Source organism: Tupaia chinensis, unplaced genomic scaffold (assembly GCF_000334495.1).
Source record: "Tupaia chinensis unplaced genomic scaffold, TupChi_1.0 Scaffold000606_1, whole genome shotgun sequence".
Classification (NCBI taxonomy): Eukaryota; Metazoa; Chordata; class Mammalia; order Scandentia; family Tupaiidae; genus Tupaia; species Tupaia belangeri.
This window is the reverse complement of record NW_006160124.1, coordinates 1,737,487-1,757,707: the sequence shown is the minus strand read 5'-3', so window position 1 is coordinate 1,757,707 and position 20,221 is coordinate 1,737,487. Positions and strand designations below refer to the sequence as shown.

Genomic DNA, 20,221 nt, shown 5'->3' with positions numbered 1-20,221 from the left:
ATTGTTCTTTGATGTGCTAACAGGTGAATTAAAGTTTACTACACTTTGTGGCTGCTCACATATAGTCATTTTTATTTTATTTATTTATATTTTTTGGAGAGGTTTTTGCTATAGGGCACGTGAGCTCACTTGAAAGAGAGAGACAGAGAGACAGAAAGCAAGAAATCATCCCCCTAGAGGGGATGGCCATGCTACAATCTCTTCTCTTCCACTCTCCTCTCGGGATCTTGGGCACGCACGCACACGCACCCAGGGTGAATTTAAGCCACTGGGTCAGGGATTCGAACCACGGTTGACCACATGGGAGTCCAGCAACAATGCCATAACGCCATCTGCTGATCCCCATATAGTCATTTTTACATCTCTTCTTCATACCTTTTCACCCTTCACTATCCTATGGCTCTTTTTTGAGGTTTGTATCTAGCTAGTAAAACAATTTACCACATTCTATAATTTCATGTATATCCTTACTGTAAACCACTTTTAGCAAAAGTGCATAGCTCTCAGTAACAGGTTTTTGCTATAGGGCACGTGAGCTCACTTGAAAGAGAGAGACAGAGAGACAGAAAGCAAGAAATCATCCCCCTAGAGGGGATGGCCATGCTACAATCTCTTCTCTTCCACTCTCCTCTCGGGATCTTGGGCACGCACGCACACGCACCCAGGGTGAATTTAAGCCACTGGGTCAGGGATTCGAACCACGGTTGACCACATGGGAGTCCAGCAACAATGCCATAACGCCATCTGCTGATCCCCATATAGTCATTTTTACATCTCTTCTTCATACCTTTTCACCCTTCACTATCCTATGGCTCTTTTTTGAGGTTTGTATCTAGCTAGTAAAACAATTTACCACATTCTATAATTTCATGTATATCCTTACTGTAAACCACTTTTAGCAAAAGTGCATAGCTCTCAGTAACACCTAGAACACAGTATGATGAATAAGACATACATAGAGAGACAGAGAAAAAGAGAGAGAAGGAAAGTAAGATAGCACAATGCCCTCACACCCAGGTTGGGATGGCCAAATTGCAAACTTTTTCCCTCCATTTTCCTTTCAGGATTTTAGACACACATGTTCCTGGCATGTTTTCCAAAGGTCCAGGATTCAAACTGCTTTGTTGGCCATTTGAAATACATCCTAGCCACCACGCTGCGGGTTGGTCTAATTTCTGATGGTTACAAACTACTCAATTTATAGTATTTTGTTATAGCAGCTTAGCTTGATTAACACAAACAAACAAGGAAAAGATCAGTGAATTGATACAACTGTAAAGAATAATGCTTCCAAAGCAAAACTGGCTTCTTTTTTCTTTTCTTTTCTTTTTTTTTTTTGAGAGGTTTTTACTATAGGGTACCTGCACTTGCCAGAGAGACAGAGACAGAGAGACAGAGAGATAGAAAGCAAGAAATCATGCCCCAAAGAGGATGGCCATGCCGCAATCCCTTCTCCTCCATTCTCCTCTTGGGATCTTGGTCATACACGCGCACACGGCCAGCGTGAGTTTAAGCCACCAGGTTTGGGACTTGAACTGCGGTCGACTACATGGGAGTCCAGTGACATAGACATTACGCCAACTGCCAGTCCCAAAACTGGCTTCTTCCACAATTTTTCTTTGGCTCTTCATTCCCAGGAGGAAGCTATTTTAGGCTCACAGTGCAGATGTTACCTATTTAGTCCTAAATTTTGGCCCTTAATCAAGCGATTTTTATTTTGCAGTTTAGCTGATTTCTTCACACAAACACACACACACACACACACACACACACACACATGCACACACACACCATCTATAACTTAATTTCTCATTGAAAGACCCATGTCTAAGCCAGAATTCTGCAATACATGTGGATTTAAAGGACTGTAACAGCATATAATTCTCTAATGTGTTTTGTATTAACATCTCTGAAAAATGGTGGGATGAGAAAGCCAGATGGTAGATACTTATCTATATGAATACCAATATAATCCATTGTGTGCTTTCCAACAGAATTATGAAGATTTTTATTTATAATTACTTTGTACTCATAGTGAGTCCTCTCATTTAAAAAAAGGTTTTTTTGCAGTAATGTTAAATATCATGCCTTAAGTTTATACTGACTAGACAGCTTATTGAGCAGTGGTATGGAATCAGTTTGGAATTAATAGTTAGTAACAAATAATCTTCAGAATGACAAAACTGCACATGTACAGCTGAATTAATGATATTTTGTCTAAAACACTGATAAGTTAATGGTTTGGAATTGATGGGCTGTTAGTTTCTTTGCTCTTCTAAAATGTGAAGATTGGTACTATTAGTTAAAATATCCTCTCTGACCTCACTTTTATTTATTTATTTATTTTTATATTACATTTAATCGCATATATCTTTACAGTTTATAACATTTCTTTATCCAGCATGATTACCAAGCATATATGTCAAGATGAAAACATTACTATCTATATCATCATCATCAAAAAGCTTTTAATTTGTTTAGAATTTTTTTTTGTTTGTTATTCATACATTAAATTGCCATACATCATTTAGATTGTGAAGGGACTTTACCCAGCATGACTATGAAAAAATGACCTTGGGACCAGCAGTTAGTGTAATTGCTATGTTGCTGGTCTCCTATGTAGTCGACTGTGGTTCGAGTCCCAGACCCAGTGGCTTAAACTCACGCCAGGCGCGTGTGCGTGCGTGCCCAAGATCCCGAGAGGAGAATGGAGGAGAAGGGATTGCGGCGTGACCATCGCCCCTTGGGGGTGATTTCTCACTTTCTGTCTGTCTCTCTCTGTCTTTCTGGTGAGCACATGTGCCCTATAGCAAAAAAATCTCTCTCAAAAAAAAAGAAATGACCTCATCACTTTAAGTGAAAGAATCAAATGTTTTAAATAGCTGTTTTTGCTTTTTTGATATTTCAAATCTTTTAAACTTATGTTCCATTTTCAACTAACAGATTCTCACCAGGTTGTATCAAATACTGTCTCTGTGTTAGTGAATATTAGAGAACCCATATTTATTTTCTTCTTGTAAATGTGTTATTATTTCCAAGGAGAGATGATGTTTCAGTGATTTGATACATAGTCCAGTAGTCAAAATAATTTCAGGTACTGGCAGTAACATATGTTTTGTGGCAAAACAATCTTGAATTCAGCCCTTTTTTTGAAAGTTACATTATATATATTATATAGTATATGTATTATATTATATATATTATATATTATATATATATTATATGTAGATATATATATACACACACATATACATACATACACACACATATATTTAAATGGGTATATTTTAGCCTGTGGATTGAAATTCATATGAATGAAATATAAAAAATACAAGAAGTTATGCTAAAATTAAAATTAATTTTAAGCCCTCTGGCTAATTTCTAATTTTATACATGCTGGTTTTGAGAACTGAATTATTCATTTATTTACTTGCTTACTTATAATACTTATTTTTTTATGCCAAGGGATGTGTGCGCATGGAGAGAGAGACAGAGAGAGAGAGAGAGAAGGCACCCCTCAACAGGGTCAGGTCATTCTGTAATTCTTTTTTCTCGAATTCTTCATCCCACCAGTATCCTGGCCATGCCCATGCACACCTAATGTGTTTTTCAAGCCCCAGAGACCAGAACTAAAACACAGACCAGAACTAAAAAGGATCAGCTTCTTTTGTGTGATGCTTAACTGCTGCATGACAAGGTTGTTCTGAACTAAATTATTAATAAATGAAAGTTGAAGCAATTTAGATTCTGTTGGGGTTATTTACCATGGTTTCTTCATGTATAGATTCCTAAGATCACTGAGAAGGGGCTGGCCCTCGGAGTTATGTCATCCAATTTTAAAAAACCACCCTGTACAGGATATATTTCAGAATATACGCTGTGGTATTTGATGGTTGCCAAAAGGATATTTTATAATCCACAGCAGACCACATACTCAGTAAGAGTAGATCTTCTATCCATTTAGAAAAACTAAGCTATTTCCAGCTGCCTATTAATAGTTACTATAATAAAGAATGCACCACAGAGGCACATTTTCTCCCCTCCTGAACAAAAGTAAAGCATTAGCTATGCTCTTCTTGGTTAATAAGCTTTCTCTAGAATTACAAGATACAATTCTCAATGGAAATGAGCTAAATTCTAAGTGCAATATCTGAGGTATTGTCCTCCTGAACCTAAATTTCAGTTAGTGAAGCAAAGACAACACAAAGGCATCTACTCTTTTCTCAGGGCATTAAATTCACAGGCTGAGCAAAATTGGCAATTTGCCTAAAATACCAAGCCAAGCTCTAAACTAAGCAACCTCCAGCCTGAAGAGGATGCCCCAATACTTCAAGTGAGAGGACATTCATATAACTAAGCCACCAATTCTTAATGAATGACTTCAACTGAATGATTTCTATGGTGTTTTCCAGCATTAATATTTTACCAGAAAACTAATAAGTTTTCTAATGAAGCCATTTTAAACTGAATTCAGAACTATATACAAGCAAAACTTCAAAACAAAAGATAGTTATGTTATGAAGGAAAACAAAAATGTTGAGAGAGTCTAAGATACCATATTTTGGGACTGGCAGTTAGCATAATGGATATGTCACTGGAATCCCATGTAGTTGACCATGGTTTGAGTCCCAGACCTGATGGCTTAACTCACACCGGGCGCATGTGCGTGTGTGCCCAAGATCCCAAGAGGAGAATGAAGGAGAAGGGATTGCGGCAAGGCCATCATCCCCATGGGGGTGATTTCTCTCTTTCTGTCTCTCTCTCTCTCTCTCTCTGTTTTTCTGGTGAGTGCACACACCCTATAGCAAAAAACCTTTCCAAAAAAAGAAAAAAAAAGATACCATATTTTATTTCACTTTTATAAATATTACCACTTTTTTTTTTTAAAGATATATAGAATATGGGACCAGCAGTTAGCGTAATGGCTATGTCGCTGAACTCTTATGTAGCTGAATGTGGTTCGAGTCCCAGACCCAGTGGCTTAAGTGCACAGAGGGTGCTTGTGCATGTGTGCCCAAAATCCCAAGAGGAGAATGGAGGAAAAGGGATTGTGACATGGCCATCCCCCCTGTGGGGTGATTTCTCGCTTTCTGTCCCTCTCTCTTTCTCTGTCTATATGGCGAGCACACACGCCCTATAGCAAAAACCTCTCAAAAAAATAAATAAATAAGGTACATAGACTATGTCTGGCACAGAGAATATTAAAGCAATCTATTTTCATTCTACTGTTAATAAATGTATTGGTAGCAATACAATATTGAGACTAGAATTGATAGTTTTTTCAAATGCACTCACTTGCTTATTAGATTGTGTTGTGTGGTTTAACCTAAACGTGGTGAGGCTAAGGACAAAATTCTGCATATGTTTTCACTCAGCAACTTACCATTTATTATTCTGACCATAGATGGTCTCTACAGTTTTGAGTGGTTTTCTGATAGCCACCGAGGAAGAAGAGATGCTCTAAGATTCTCTTATAATCAGCTATCTGCGAAATCGTCATCTTTTGTTTCTCAAAATCTAGCCCTATTCCACCTTTATCTTAAACGTGCTATAACAGGGGTCTGTTGGCCTTGTAAGCTAAGGCAGACGTGAGGGGTACATGTTTCTGAGAGAGTGCATAGATAGATCTAACCGTAAGGTACAATAATTGATCACACCATTTCCTGGGAGCAGATTTTGGTATAAGTAAGGGAGGACAACAGATAAAACACTAGTTACAGAAATAAAAATATGATGGAGCTAAATGGGATGGGCATAGAGTAACAGAATAACTAACATGAATTATTTTAGAGTTTAATATTTTTTTAATGTTTTTGTCATAGCATGTGTGCACTCACTGGACAGGGAGACAGAGAAAATGAAACTGAGAAATCACCCACAGTAAAGATGGCCACACTTCAACCCCTTCTCCTCTTGGGATTTTAGGCACGTACATGTGCCCAGAATAAACTTCAAGCTCCCAGGTAGGAACTCGAACCACTGTTGTCCAAGGGGGAATCCAGAGCCTTAACCACCATGTCACCTGCTGGCCCCACTCATTTTTCTTACTTTCCTCCAATCTGCAAAATGGAAAAAGAACTTACACTTTAGCCTTTCACAGTTACCCCCATAAAGCTTGATGTTAGTCTGTCCTGAGTTAACCTCATCTTCATTAAAGGTAGTACATCTTACTAAAAAAAGGTAATAGATGAATTTTCCTACAGAAATATGAAGAAAAGTAAAGACCCTGTTGGTGTTGACAGAAGGTACACTCTTCTTCTTGCTTGCTACATATTTTGCTTTCAGAGGAACTAAAGGAGAAAATGAAAAACCTGTCATCAGAGTCAGAAGAGTCTAAGGCCATAAAACAGAGGGCTAAATATTTAGGCAACTCTTCTATTTATAGTGTTTATGGTTCATAAATGAACTGAAGAGGGTGATAAGTTTGGACCACCAAATAGAATAAGTCTAGAGTTATCATCCTGAAAACAGATCCCATGTAAATTGAGATACTTAGGCAATTTCTCAGTGATGCTAGGTGAGGGAGCTGTAAGACCATAGTATGGACAGAGAAATGGGATATGCTGGTGCTGAGCTAAAATTGTAGTCCTGAGACAAAAGAAAACTAAGTTTTGTTCTCTGACCTAAGATGCATTTAGAAAGCAAGAATTAGCCTGAATTCATAAATCCACATGAACCGGCAGATAGCAGGAACTAGTTCTGGAAAACAACAAAAAGAATCTAGACCATAATACAGCTTGATAAGGAAAAACAAGTGAATTCATGAGCTGAAACTTGGAGTGACTCTGAAGAAATGATAGCAATAGTTTAAAGTTCTAATGAAACCACCATACTTAAAATCATTTGCTCCGGGATCAGCAGTTTGCATAATGGCTATGTCACTGGACTCCCACGTAGTCAACCATGGTTCGAGTCCCAGACCCGAGGGTTTAAACTCATACCAGGTGCGTGTGCATGCGTGCCCAAGATCCCCAGAGGAGAATGGAGAAGAAGGTATTGCAGCGTGGCCATCCCCCCCTAGGTTTTTGCTATAGGGCGTGTGAGCTCGCCAGACAGACAGAGAGAGACAAAGAGGCAGAAAGCGAGAAATCACCCCTCAGGGGGGATGGACACGCCACAATCCCTTCTCCTCCATTCTCCTCTCGGGATCTTGGGCATGCACGCACACGCGCCGGGCGTGAGTTTAAGCCACCGGGTCTGGGACACAAACCACGGTCGACTACGTGGGAGTCTAGCGACATAGCCATTACGCTAACTGCTGGTCCCTCTTGCTTTATATCTCTCTGTCTCTCTCTGTCTTTCTGGAGAGCTCACATACCCTCTCTCTGTCTCTCTCTGTCTTTCTGGAGAGCTCACATACCCTATAGCAAAAACATCTTAAAAAAAAAAAAATCACTTGTGTGTTAAGAGGCCAGTTAAGGCACTAGCAGAAATTGTTCCTTTTAGACTGATTTACTACTAATAAACATTCACTTGTATGGATTATAAAACGTTTTTAGATGTGATTCTGTAAGTTTCTGCCGTTATGCTTTAACGTAAAATAAAATTAGCTATATAAATGTTTGACGAATTCAGAGGGTATATATAGAACATTCTAACTGGAAATCTAGGTGAGGTCATGTGGTATATAAAGAATCCATCTTGAGAAGACTAGAGAGAAACATCAAATAAACAAGAATTTATCATTTGGAGTTACTATTGTTGGGTACAATGAGAAGCCTGGGTGTCAGCTAACAGGGGACACATATCACATTGATAAAGTGCTAGAGGCTAAGGGCCATATCTACTTTTGACACTAGCCTCAGATCAAAAGTCAAAAGTGTATACTGTCCAAACTACAGGTATTAAATTGAATTGAACTGCCTCTCACACTCCAGCTACCTCTGTATTTTTCTCCAAGGTTATTATTGGTGGATAATGATTCTTTTGAGCCAGGTAGGCCAGTTAGGACAGAATATGCTTAATCCACCAGGGAATAGCTTTAGCTTTCTATATTTGAACAGCTGTGAAATTATGTGAACTACATGGATTTTTAAAATAATATTGAAAAATTTGCTTTCTGTATATTCTCTTATCTCTGCGAGAGACTAAAAAAGACCTCTAAATTTAAAAGCAAGTGGTTAGTTTCATATTTGAATATTGTCACTTAACCACAGGTGCTTCAGTTTGTTTAATTTGATAAATTATGGTAAAATGAATTATTGGGTTCTTGTAGAAGTCATGATGTATTTTTTCTATGTTTTTCTAAGCAAAAAAAAAAAGTGTCATGACTTTTCTGATAACCCAATATTTTTAGAATTAAATTATCAAAAACAAACTAATGAGGTTTGTTATATAGAACAGGTTATTACTGGGCAAAATAGGTGTCAATCAATTTAGATTGTTACTTACTTTTTCTGTATGTACCTTGCCAAAAAGAAATGGACTTCTGGGACCAGCAGTTGGTGTAATGGCTATGTCTCTGGACTCCCATGTAGTAGACCATGGTTCGAGTCCCGAACCTAGAGGCTTAAACTTACACCTGGCACATGTGTGTGCGTGCCCAAGATCCCAAGAGGAGAATGGAGGAGAAGGGATTGCGGCATTGCCATCCCTCCAGAGGGTGATTTCTTGCTTTTTGTCTCTGTCTCTGTCTTTCTGGCAAGCACAAGTGCCCTATAGCAAAAAACCTCTCAGAAAAAATAAATAAATAAATAAACTTCATGAAAAAGGAATAAAAATTTCCAAGGAAGTAATGTTTTTAAACTCATGGAGAATTGGTGGCTTTTTTTTTTTTTTTCCACTTGGAGAGTGCTGGTGGACCCAGAGGAGTTAAGATTCCAAACTTTGGGCCCCCTTTTGGGGTGGGGTAAGCGGGTGTATTGTTTCTAACAGGGGAGGTTAACATGATAAGCATGTAGGCATAGGTGATGGATGGCATGAGGGGAATGGCTGCAACAGTTATACACCATAAGGAATTCAAAATTCAGCTTCCCTTATCCTTGGACTGTGATGACCTCCTCATTAGCTAGGCTTCAGCTGCTGAGTCTCCTCCTCTCATTAGCTGGCCTTCAGTTGCTGAGTTGTGCTGTTTATCTTGCAGGTGGCCTGGCTGGCCACTTTCTGCTTCATTTGAGTGACTCAAAATTGTAAGCCAAGGCAGCATGAGATCAGAGTACAAGCTGCATCTGTGGGAATCATGGCAGGACAGGCATTTAGGAATTTCCTTCCACTCTTTGACCAAGTATTGGTTGAAAGAAGTCCTGCCAAAACAATAACCAAAGGAAGCATTATGCTTCCAGGAAAGGCTCAAGGAAAAGTATTGCAAGCAACAGTAAGAGCTGTTGAATCTGGCACTAAAGGAAAGGGTGGAGAGATTCAATCAGCTAGCATGAAAGTCAGAGATAAAGTTCTTTTTCCAGAATATGGAGGTATCAAAGTAGTTCTAGATGACAAGGATCATTTCTTACTTAGAGATGGTGACACTCTTGGAAAATATGTAGGTTGAAATAAATCACTATTGAAATGGCATCACATGAACCTGTCCATTCCATTGAAGTTGTGAAATGGTGGCTTCTAATACATTGCATTTAAATTAAAGCTGTTTGATAAACTTGAGACATTTTGGTGATTGTTGAAGAACTATTTCCTGCTATATATTTTAACATTCAAAGGAGCTTTTCCTTGACTGTATAATGAAAGGGTTAAAAGTAGACTTTGAAAAAAAATGAAGAATTATTTATTAATATAATGCATTGATCTTTGATCAAAACATTATAGATAGCTAAAAAGTTCATTTAATGGTTTTTTTCGGTTGTCATGTGGATTTTGTCAGCAAGATTGAAGGATTAAGTGTAGTTGCTATTTTTATTTAATAATTGTTCATTACTGGGGCAGAATTATCAATTGTGATATGTCTCAAATATTGTAAGTTTGAGTACAATAGCAAGAGAAAGAAAACTTCAAATATGTGTATTGTGTCTTTTCTTTGTGCATATGTGTTTAAGAGAGAACACATGCATGAATGTGAGTATGTGTGTGCATGTGAGTGATGCACTTGTGTGTAGTTGAGAATGTGTGTGAGAGTGATAGAGGATGTGCGATTAAAGCAAATCTAAAATCAAGCAACTGTGATGATGCTAAATAAAACCAAAGGTGAATTCAATGAATAGATGCTATTTCAAATAGAAAAATATGTTGATTTATTTTGTTGCAATGTTCATTGAGCTTAAGCATTAGATTTAAGGCCAAATAAATTTTCAATTTATATACCTATTATGAAATACACCGTGCGTGAATTCCAAGTGCAAATAATTGATAATGGAATTTGTAAAAGTACTTTCAACCCATTCATAATACATTTCTGTTTATGATGCATGTACAGTTTCTACTGTTAAAGTAAAACTGCTTTCCCAGACATTATTGAAAGTATGGTTAAAAAAGGAAGAGACATTTATACCCATAATGTGTGGCTATCATAATATAGATCAACTAACCCAACAATAATTTGAAATCATGTTTTCCTTGATATTTTAGAAAGTCAATTTCTGCACATGGCTATCATGTTAAGTTAATACATCTAATGCACAAAAAATACATGTGCTTTATCCAAAATTCACATCAACAATATTAATTATACAATAAGAAAGACATTGTTTAAATAATTCTCTAATTAAATCTTGAAAGTTAGTGATGAGAAAAAAATTTCAGGACCCGTTCTGACACTTTCTTACATGAGGAATTCACAGCCTCTCATTAGTCTGTTGAATGAGTCACTCTTTGTAGAACTAACCTCTATTATTAAAATTCCATCATCTTGTATACGTTTCAGGTGAAATACATCTCTGACTTTGGACATTTTAATATTTTGTAAATTTGAAATATTTAGCACTTTGACCTATTTTTTTCTAAATAGAAAATTTAAGAGAAAAATGTGCCATTGGCTCATGAGTCTTACATAACTCTTGAACATCATATATATCCTACTGTGTGGTGTGAATTTGGATGTGTGGGTGAGATGTAAGGCTCTATATGTAGATATGGGACATGTGCTTGGATACGAGGTAATGTAGGAGTAAGATTTTAACTTTCTACTGGACTGTGAACGGGTATAAAAAAAGTGTTACTGTCTACCCAGATAGTTATGAAATACATTGCTTAAAGACTAACAATGTAAAATCATTACTTTATCAAATGGTTTCCAAATCAATATTTTCTAGAAAAAAACTTGCTTGAGCTTCAGGATTATTTATAAAAGTGTCTCCTGACTGCCTCCACACAGACATTCCAAATGTGTCACACCTAAACTTCCTCATCATTTCATCAAATCTATTCCTAGCCTGGACATTTGTGATAATACCATGATTTTTCCAGTCAACCAAGCAAGAAATTCAAGATTAATTTAAGATTCATCTTTGCCTCTTTTTCATTTCCCAAACAGTCAAACTCTGTGTGTTTTATGTTCTAAACTTATTGCATGTTTTCTTCTGACTTTAGTTGAAGTTTATAATAATACTTTCTAATGAAATTATTCTGACAATCATTTAGGTGTTTTTCTTAACTCTAAATGTTATCAGTAATGGTTAGGTTACTTTTATTTATTTATTTTAAGAGAGGTTTTTGCTATAGGGCACATACACTCACTGGAAAAACAGAGACACAGAAAGCAAGAAATCACCTCCCAGGGTGATGGCAACACCACAATCCCTTCTCCTCCATTCTCCTCTTGGGACTTTGGACACACACACACACACAGGTATACAGCATGAGATTTAAGACACTGGGACTTGTACTGTGGTCAATTACATGGGAATCCAGTAACAAAACCGTTTCACAATCTGCTGGTCCTGTCTTTTAATAATTTTAAAGAAAAAATTTGAACTTTACAAAATAAGGCTCAAAGCCTCTCATGATTTGTACCTTTCTTAAGTCATCAGGTATAGTTCATGAAGCAAGAAATCACCTCCCAGGGTGATGGCCACACCACAATCCCTTCTCCTCCATTCTCCTCTTGGGACTTTGGACACACACACACAGGTATACAGCATGAGATTTAAGACACTGGGACTTGTACTGTGGTCAATTACATGGGAATCCAGTAACAAAACCGTTTCACAATCTGCTGGTTCTGCCTTTTAATAATTTTAAAGAAAAAATTTGAACTTTACAAAATAAGGCTCAAAGCCTCTCATGATTTGTACCTTTCTTAAGTCATCAGGTATAGTTCCTGCCACTATTCCTTCCATTTTGCTAGCGAAGCTGCTATGCTTATAGGTGACTGAATGCTCCACATCGGGGCAGTTCACACAATTCTTTGCATCCTCTGTTTCTTTGCTTGGCACATGCTTCATCACTTTGTAAATCATTCAAGATTCAGAGTAAATATCATCTTTTTTGGGAAATGTTACCTGATGTGTTCTCCCACGTATCTATGTTAGATGTTCCTTTGCAAGGCTCCTTCATCCTCTCTTGCATTTATAACAGTTAACTTAAAAATTGTGTTTTAACATTATTATCAATCAGATCGACTAGTCTACACTTTCAAAAATGCATAGAAAATAAGAATGGTGATAGGAAATTATAACATCAAGTAATTGAACCATTGCAATACGGACTGAATATTGGCAACACTTACTGTAGTAAACATAGTGATAACCTCATGTAATAAATGAGTCATTCAACAAAAAAGCTTGGAAAGATGAAAGAAGTACCTTAAAAAGGGTCAGAATTTTGAATAGGAGAAGAAAAGTATGCATGCTGCTCTAAAGTATTTAACCTGGGAATTAAATAAAGAGGGAGATTTGAGGTTTCATCATCGTCGTGTAAAGTTTATAGGGACATTCCCCCTTTCTTTTGAACTGTCCTTTGACTATCTCGACTTGGTGTGTGGCCAGAGCAGTGATTGATCATATGACTATAAACTCCCTGTGACACTGCTTCTGACTTGGTTGGACACAACCATCACAGCTTCAAGGATTTCTACATTCGCAAATATTCACTGTATTGCAAATCCAGACCTTTATACATTTTCTGTTAGGTAGATTACTTGATCCAGATTATCAGTTGCTTGTTTTATGTAACAGTTCGGTTTGGCACACTGATCTTGTTAAATCCATACCAATTTTGTACTGCACTATATTTAATATGTTTAGTGAAGTGTGGAAGACTTGTTATAACAGAAACATGACTAATAATGCTCTCTTCCAAATTCCTATTGATAAATGCGAAAGTACATAAATATTGAATCTTGCAACTCCAGAACCTAAAGAAATCATGCATAGAAAACTATTTTTTGATTAAAACTGTAAATACAACTTCTTCCAAAATTTGGCCCCACAATTATATAAAATGCTGATGACTCATTTATCAGCTTTAGAAACTGATAAATATAAAGAACTGAAGAAAAGCTGTGTGCCAATTAATCTTTTCAGTGGGCAAGAATATCTAAATATCACAGTTAAGTAGAGGCATAATATAATATCAGGTAATTGTTTGCTATGCTGATGAAGAATAAATGATAGTTCAAAGTAGACTGCAGCAATAATTTGATAAGATTTTCAGTAAATTTTAAGGTAACTACATATGTCATTATATTTTTCCTATAGATTTGAGAAGAGTCTGTTTATTCAAATAAAATAAAATAAAATAATGCTTAAATTCTAATTTTTAGAAAAGATGTGTGTGTGTCTGTTCGTATGTGTGTGTGTGTGTGTGTGTGTGTGTGTGTGTATGTGTGTGTGTGGTGTTCCACACTGGATCTCCAGGGTCGTACACTGTCACGATCCCCCTGCTTCAAACTCCTAAGTAGCTTGAACTACAGGCAAGCACCATCAAGGACTGGGAATTGAACCTGAGCTTCTCATGTGGCTTTAGCTTGCTCAGCAGCAGCATCAACCACACATGCTACCACAGGTAGGCTTCAGAGTGATTAATTTGAAATAGTAGTGGTTTCTACAATACTCTCTTCTTTCTTTCTTTTATTTTTTTTTTTATAGGTTTTTGCTACAGGGTATGTCTGCTCGCCAGAAAGGTATAGAGAGACAGAAAGACTGAAAGTGAAAAATCACCCCAACAGTGTGTGTGTGTGTGTGTGTGTGTGTGTGTGTGTGTGTGTGTGTATGTGTGTGTGTGGTGTTCCACACTGGATCTCACTGTGTTATTATACTCTTATTTCTGCATCTTGAGTAACTGGGATCATAGACACTCTGTCACCAAGCTCAGCTTTTAGAGTGAGCTAGAATTGGAACCCATGCCTCAAAAGAGAGCAGTCAGATCTCTTATGTTAACTCTCTGCACCATGTAATTTTCACAACTTGATTGAAAATGTAACTGAACAAGTACCAGAGTTGTGACCATTGGTGTCACACACAGGTACTCTGGAACACCTGGTGGATAGAGTGATGCTTCTCTCTTACCAGATTTAATAAGATAGTTATTCTTTGCAAAGAGCTGATGGGCGTAGGGGTTAGCAGATTTTTCTCAGCTTGAATGGCCCTGGTTTCATCACTGTTTTACCAAGTTTATACACTCACTGAGACAGGATCTCTTGAGTTAAAGTATTGGATTCTGTTGTTTTGTTTGTTCTTTTAGTTGTATTGCTCTAATGAAAACTGGAGTAGCATATATCAGTGTTGCAGCTCAGTTCATAAGTATGCTGAACCAGAATCACAAGCATACTCTCTTTTCCATGTCTGCTGATCAGTTAGCTATTATTGCCTTATCTAGATATTTGTACCAGTTTGAATGCATTTTTGTGCTAATATATCACGTTGTAACATGAAATTTATTAGGCTATATTCATCTGCCTCCAAACTATCAGCCTTCCAAAAATCATGACTAGTACTACTACAGTAGCTATTCAAAATATTTATTTACTAATGAGAGAATTTTCTGAACATATCTGTTTGTACTGAATAATGGCTGTTGGAATGATTAACAGTAATTAGAAAAGCAATAAATTAGGCCTTGTAAACCTAAAATAAATATGAGACAAGATAATAAAATAGACAGCATCCTACATAAAATATTGGATATTTTAGAGAACCTTTTTTATTTATTTTATATTTTTTAAAGATTTTTGCTATAGGGTGCATACATTTAGCTGAGCGACACAAAGAGATAAGTCACCTCCCAGGGAGATGACTATGCTGCAGTCCCTTCTCCCTCATTCTCCTCTCAGGATATTGGGCATGGACAACACTTGCTTGGCATGTTTCAAATGTCTGGGTCCAGGTCTCAAACCTCAGTCAGCCATGTGGGAGCCCAGCGCCGTAACCACCATGCCACCTGCTGATCCCCAGAGTATCTATGTTCCTCTCTCTGCAGTTTATTTTCAAAAGCTTTTAGGAAAGTGTTTTCTTATTTGATAATGACAATGTTCTTTATATAGTCCAGAATCTTTAGAAGAAATTCATGCTAGAGCCATAGATTCCAAACACACTTGTAACATTTAAACCATAAGACTACAGATACATAAAATGATACATTTTATAATCACAGCCACAAGAAAGATTAGAGTGCAAATGACTTCTAAGTATATTGTGGCTGGATAAAGTAGAGAGGAGAGTAATTCTCCCATTCTCAAATTAGAGACTGTTCTCTTTCCACCAAGAGCCAGGGGATCTTATATAAGCCCTCCTACAACAGCAGGCATTTAGATTCATACGTTCCTTGGTATTTACAAGCAGCTGTAGCTAGCAAAACTAGAGGACAGTTCTACCTCCTGGAGTTCTAGAATTTGCAAAGATCTGTGCATAACAAATAGGAACAGAAATAACTAGAGCTTTGAAATACACTTGATGAAAACAGTTTTTTAAAACTGGTACTTGAATCAATTCCAACCTTAGTGACAGAATTCTGTACATTTACAACTTCAGTCTTTATGCAAGAACTTGATAAAACACTTAATTTGGTTTATGGAAATGAGGGATGTGATAAATTAGAAAAATGGGACAACAAAATTATCTAGTTCCCTAAGCATCCTTTGACTAAAGGCTTTTATCAGTGCCTAGTATGGAATTCTTGGTAATATATGCCAGAACCTCATTATAATTATGTCTATTTTAGTGCACTTAATCATTAGTAGCTATTAACTTTTTAATTTTCTTCAGCTGTACCTACTTAAATAATGTTTTGATCTCTTATAAAAACCTAGATATAAATAATGTGTTTTTTCCTTCACATTAATATAAAAGGTTAATTTTTCTTTTCTTTAAAGAATTATTAATTTAATTATATTTATTATTATTATTATTATTATTATTTTATTACAGGGCATGTGTGCTCACCAGACAGAGACAGAGAGAGATAGAAAGTGAGAAAGCAACTCACTAAGTCTGGTACTTGAACGGCAGTCACGTGGGAGTCCAGCACCTTAACGACTATGCCACCCGCTGACTCCAGAAAGTTACTTTTTCTTCAGTATGTTGGAATAGAGAGCATTTTTATTTGCTCTAGATTCAACCACTTGGTAGTTGTTCTTCCTGGTCATTAGGACCCAGCACTACTTATTTTATGGCCTTTCCCCTGGAGGGTTATTTCTGGAATTTTCTATTTAATGTTTTAGACCCAGTTAACCATAGACAGTTGAAACACAGAAAGTGAAAACACAGATAAGGAGAGATTATTATAAATCATGATAATTTAAGTTACATTACTTTAGGGTTCCTTGACATTTTGATGAAGAAGGAAGGACGGCATTTCTTAAGTTACTACATCATCAGTTAACAAAGTAATGTAGGTGGGAAGATTGGAGAGCTATACCTCGGAAGTCCTTGGTGGACTCATCAACAGAGGAGTGAGAATGGAAACAGTAAATGCATGTGGTTCCTGACTTACTATGGTTCTACTTACCATTTTTTGACTTTCGGATAGTGCAAAAATGATATGCAGTCAATAGAAACCATATTTCAAATTTTGAATTTGTACCCATGTGACCATTCTCTTTTTAACTTTTAGTACAGTATTAATTAAATTGGGTGAGATATTGAACACTTTATTATAAAATAGGTTTTGTGTTGAATGATTTTGCCCACCTGTAGGCTAACATTTATCTTCTAAGCGCATTGGGCTATAATGCGGAGAAGCTAAGCTATGTTGTTCAGTAGGTTAAGTGTATGAGGGTACTTCAGAAAGTTTGTGAAAGAATGGAATTAAAGTATGAGTTCATATTGGTGCACAAAGATTTGAAATCTATGCAGATTTATTCATAAAATGCATGTGCGGGAACTTTTCGAAGACACCTGTGTTAAATACACTTTCAACCCATGACATTTTTAATTTAAAATGAATTTATAGGGCTGTAACTCCATTGTAAGTTGAGGAGCATCTGTAAAATGTGGCAGACACCATGTAACAACTGCCATGACTAACTTGTGAGCACATGTGTTCTTATGCCTTCAACAGATATTAAATAAGCATCAACCATAATAAAAATACTAAGCTTTAGTATATGTAATATTAACAGACTGCTATATTTGCACAAATGAGCTTAAAGTCTATTGAGTAATAAAAAATTAGAGCAGCAATACTGATCAGGGTATGCACATGTGTGTCACTCCATGACAACTGTTAATATGCTATAGGGAGAGGGATCTTTGCTGCAAGCTGGAATCCTCACTAGGAATTGAGCCCACTCAGTTAACTATTATTATTTTATACATAGAGATATAACTTTCTCTTAATATCATAATTCAAAAACAATATTCCAAGTGAGAATAGCTATGTCTAGAAATGGAACTTCATTATAGGATAAGTATATTCATATGCTGCTGTTCATTGGTGAACTAATAATGATTTATCCTCAGCTTGTCACATAGTGTAGCGGATCATCTACATTTATAGTTGTTGAAAATCTTAGTTAAGATGTGTTTTAGTGTGTGCACATGCATGTGCACATGTGTGAGTGGTTCAATACTTGTCTTAAAGTCATATTCTAAGGGAAATTACTACCAGGACTTGTATTGGCTCATAAAATTATGTAATTAAAAGGACTATAACTGTGTTCATCCCTCTACCATCAGTAAAGAAACTATAATAAAGCATCCTAAATGATTAAAAGTGGACCTAGTTATTATGTATTAAAAATGCGAAGGGTATATGAGATATGGTTCGAATGGTGTTTTTGTTTTCCTATGTGAAAAGTGTCACTTGGCCAGCTGAGTGGCTCAGTTGTGGCACTCTGCTTCACAAGGTTGGTGCCTTCTGGAAAATTGTGGTTCGGTTCTTGGGTCAACCTATACATACCAGAAACACATGCACATTCTTATAATTTTGACTGGGAGAGAAGCTGCAAAGTGAGATTCTGTTGGGGGTCTTTCCCTTTATCTAAAGAAATAAGCGTTTTTAAAAATCTAAAAAGGACATACTTGAAGAGTTGTCATGGGACCAGCAGTTACATAATGGCTATGTCGCTGGACTCCCATGTAGTCGACCACAGTTTGAGTCCCTAACCTGGTGGCTTAAACTCACGCTGGGCATGCATGCCAGCGTACCCAAGATCCCGAGAGGAGAATGGAGGAGAAGGGATTGTGGCATGGCCATCCTCCCCGGGGGATGATTTCTCACTTTCTGTCTCTCTGTCTCTCTGGCAAGCACATGCAAAAACCTCTTTAAAAAAAAAATGAGTTGTCAGTCCTTCCTCATCCTTGCTATCCCATTCTAATGTTCTCCTGCGTTCCTTTCTTTCCTACTTACGCTGTATAAGAAACCAATCTGTTAGTTTTGGGTCTCTCCTTTATTTAATATTTCACACAAATGAGCAGATTCACACATAATTTTTTATCATTTCTTTTTGCTTACTTGAAGAATTAAATACTAAATAAACTCATTTGTACATTTTTCTTTAATTAAAAAAAAGTTTTTAATGTCCTAGAAATCACTTTATTTAAGTTCACGGAGAGCTTCCCCTTTCTTTTTTAATAACTAAATATTGCAACTATACCATAATTTATTCATCTACTTTCCTAAGTAATGTCATTTAGGTTAATTTCTGTATTTTGCAACCATAAGCAATGCTATATAAGCTTGTTTATATGTATTTCTTTTTTTTTTTGTTTGAGTCCCTAACCTGGTGGCTTAAACTCACGCTGGGCATGCATGCCAGCGTACCCAAGATCCCGAGAGGAGAATGGAGGAGAAGGGATTGTGGCATGGCCATCCTCCCCGGGGGATGATTTCTCACTTTCTGTCTCTCTGTCTCTCTGGCAAGCACATGCAAAAACCTCTTTAAAAAAAAAATGAGTTGTCAGTCCTTCCTCATCCTTGCTATCCCATTCTAATGTTCTCCTGCGTTCCTTTCTTTCCTACTTACGCTGTATAAGAAACCAATCTGTTAGTTTTGGGTCTCTCCTTTATTTAATATTTCACACAAATGAGCAGATTCACACATAATTTTTTATCATTTCTTTTTGCTTACTTGAAGAATTAAATACTAAATAAACTCATTTGTACATTTTTCTTTAATTAAAAAAAAGTTTTTAATGTCCTAGAAATCACTTTATTTAAGTTCACGGAGAGCTTCCCCTTTCTTTTTTAATAACTAAATATTGCAACTATACCATAATTTATTCATCTACTTTCCTAAGTAATGTCATTTAGGTTAATTTCTGTATTTTGCAACCATAAGCAATGCTATATAAGCTTGTTTATATGTATTTCTTTTTTTTTTTGGATGTATCTTCAGGGTAGGTGCTGAGAAGTTTGTATTATTGGGTCAGATATTAAGTGCACATGTGTTTTTATTAATCACATCATCAAATATCTCTCTTGAGGGATTGTATCAACATTCATTCCTTCCAAAAAATGTATGAAACTGCCTGTTTTCCTACAGACTCACTGTTACAATATATTGTCGTATTTTTATTTTTAAAATTTGGTCAATATGATAAGTGAGAAATGGAATGTCAGTGTTGTTTTAACTTGCATTTTTTAAAATTATGCATGAATTTAGACATTTTACACATTTGTGAATTATTTTTCTCTGTATATTTAAGAATTACCCATTTATGTTTTTTCCACTTTGTATTAGGATTTGGATGCTTAATCCATTAATTTTCAAGAATACTTTATGTACTAGGGATCTTAGTCATTCTCTGCATATATGTTACATATTTTTTTCTCGGTTTGTCAGTTGTCTTGGATTTATGGACCTGTATTGTCATGCAAGTATTTATTTGTATGTAACAAATATCATTCTTGCCTTTCATTGCTTCCAAATATCAAATAATATTTGAAATGCCTTTCC

At 36.4% G+C, this 20,221-nt stretch overlaps 1 pseudogene; it reads left to right on the top strand.

Moving 5' to 3' along the window:
* Positions 1 to 9,178: 9,178 nt before the first annotated feature.
* On the top strand, positions 9,179 to 9,487 carry LOC102486796 (10 kDa heat shock protein, mitochondrial pseudogene; annotated as a pseudogene).
* The last annotated feature ends 10,734 nt before the right edge of the window (positions 9,488 to 20,221 follow it).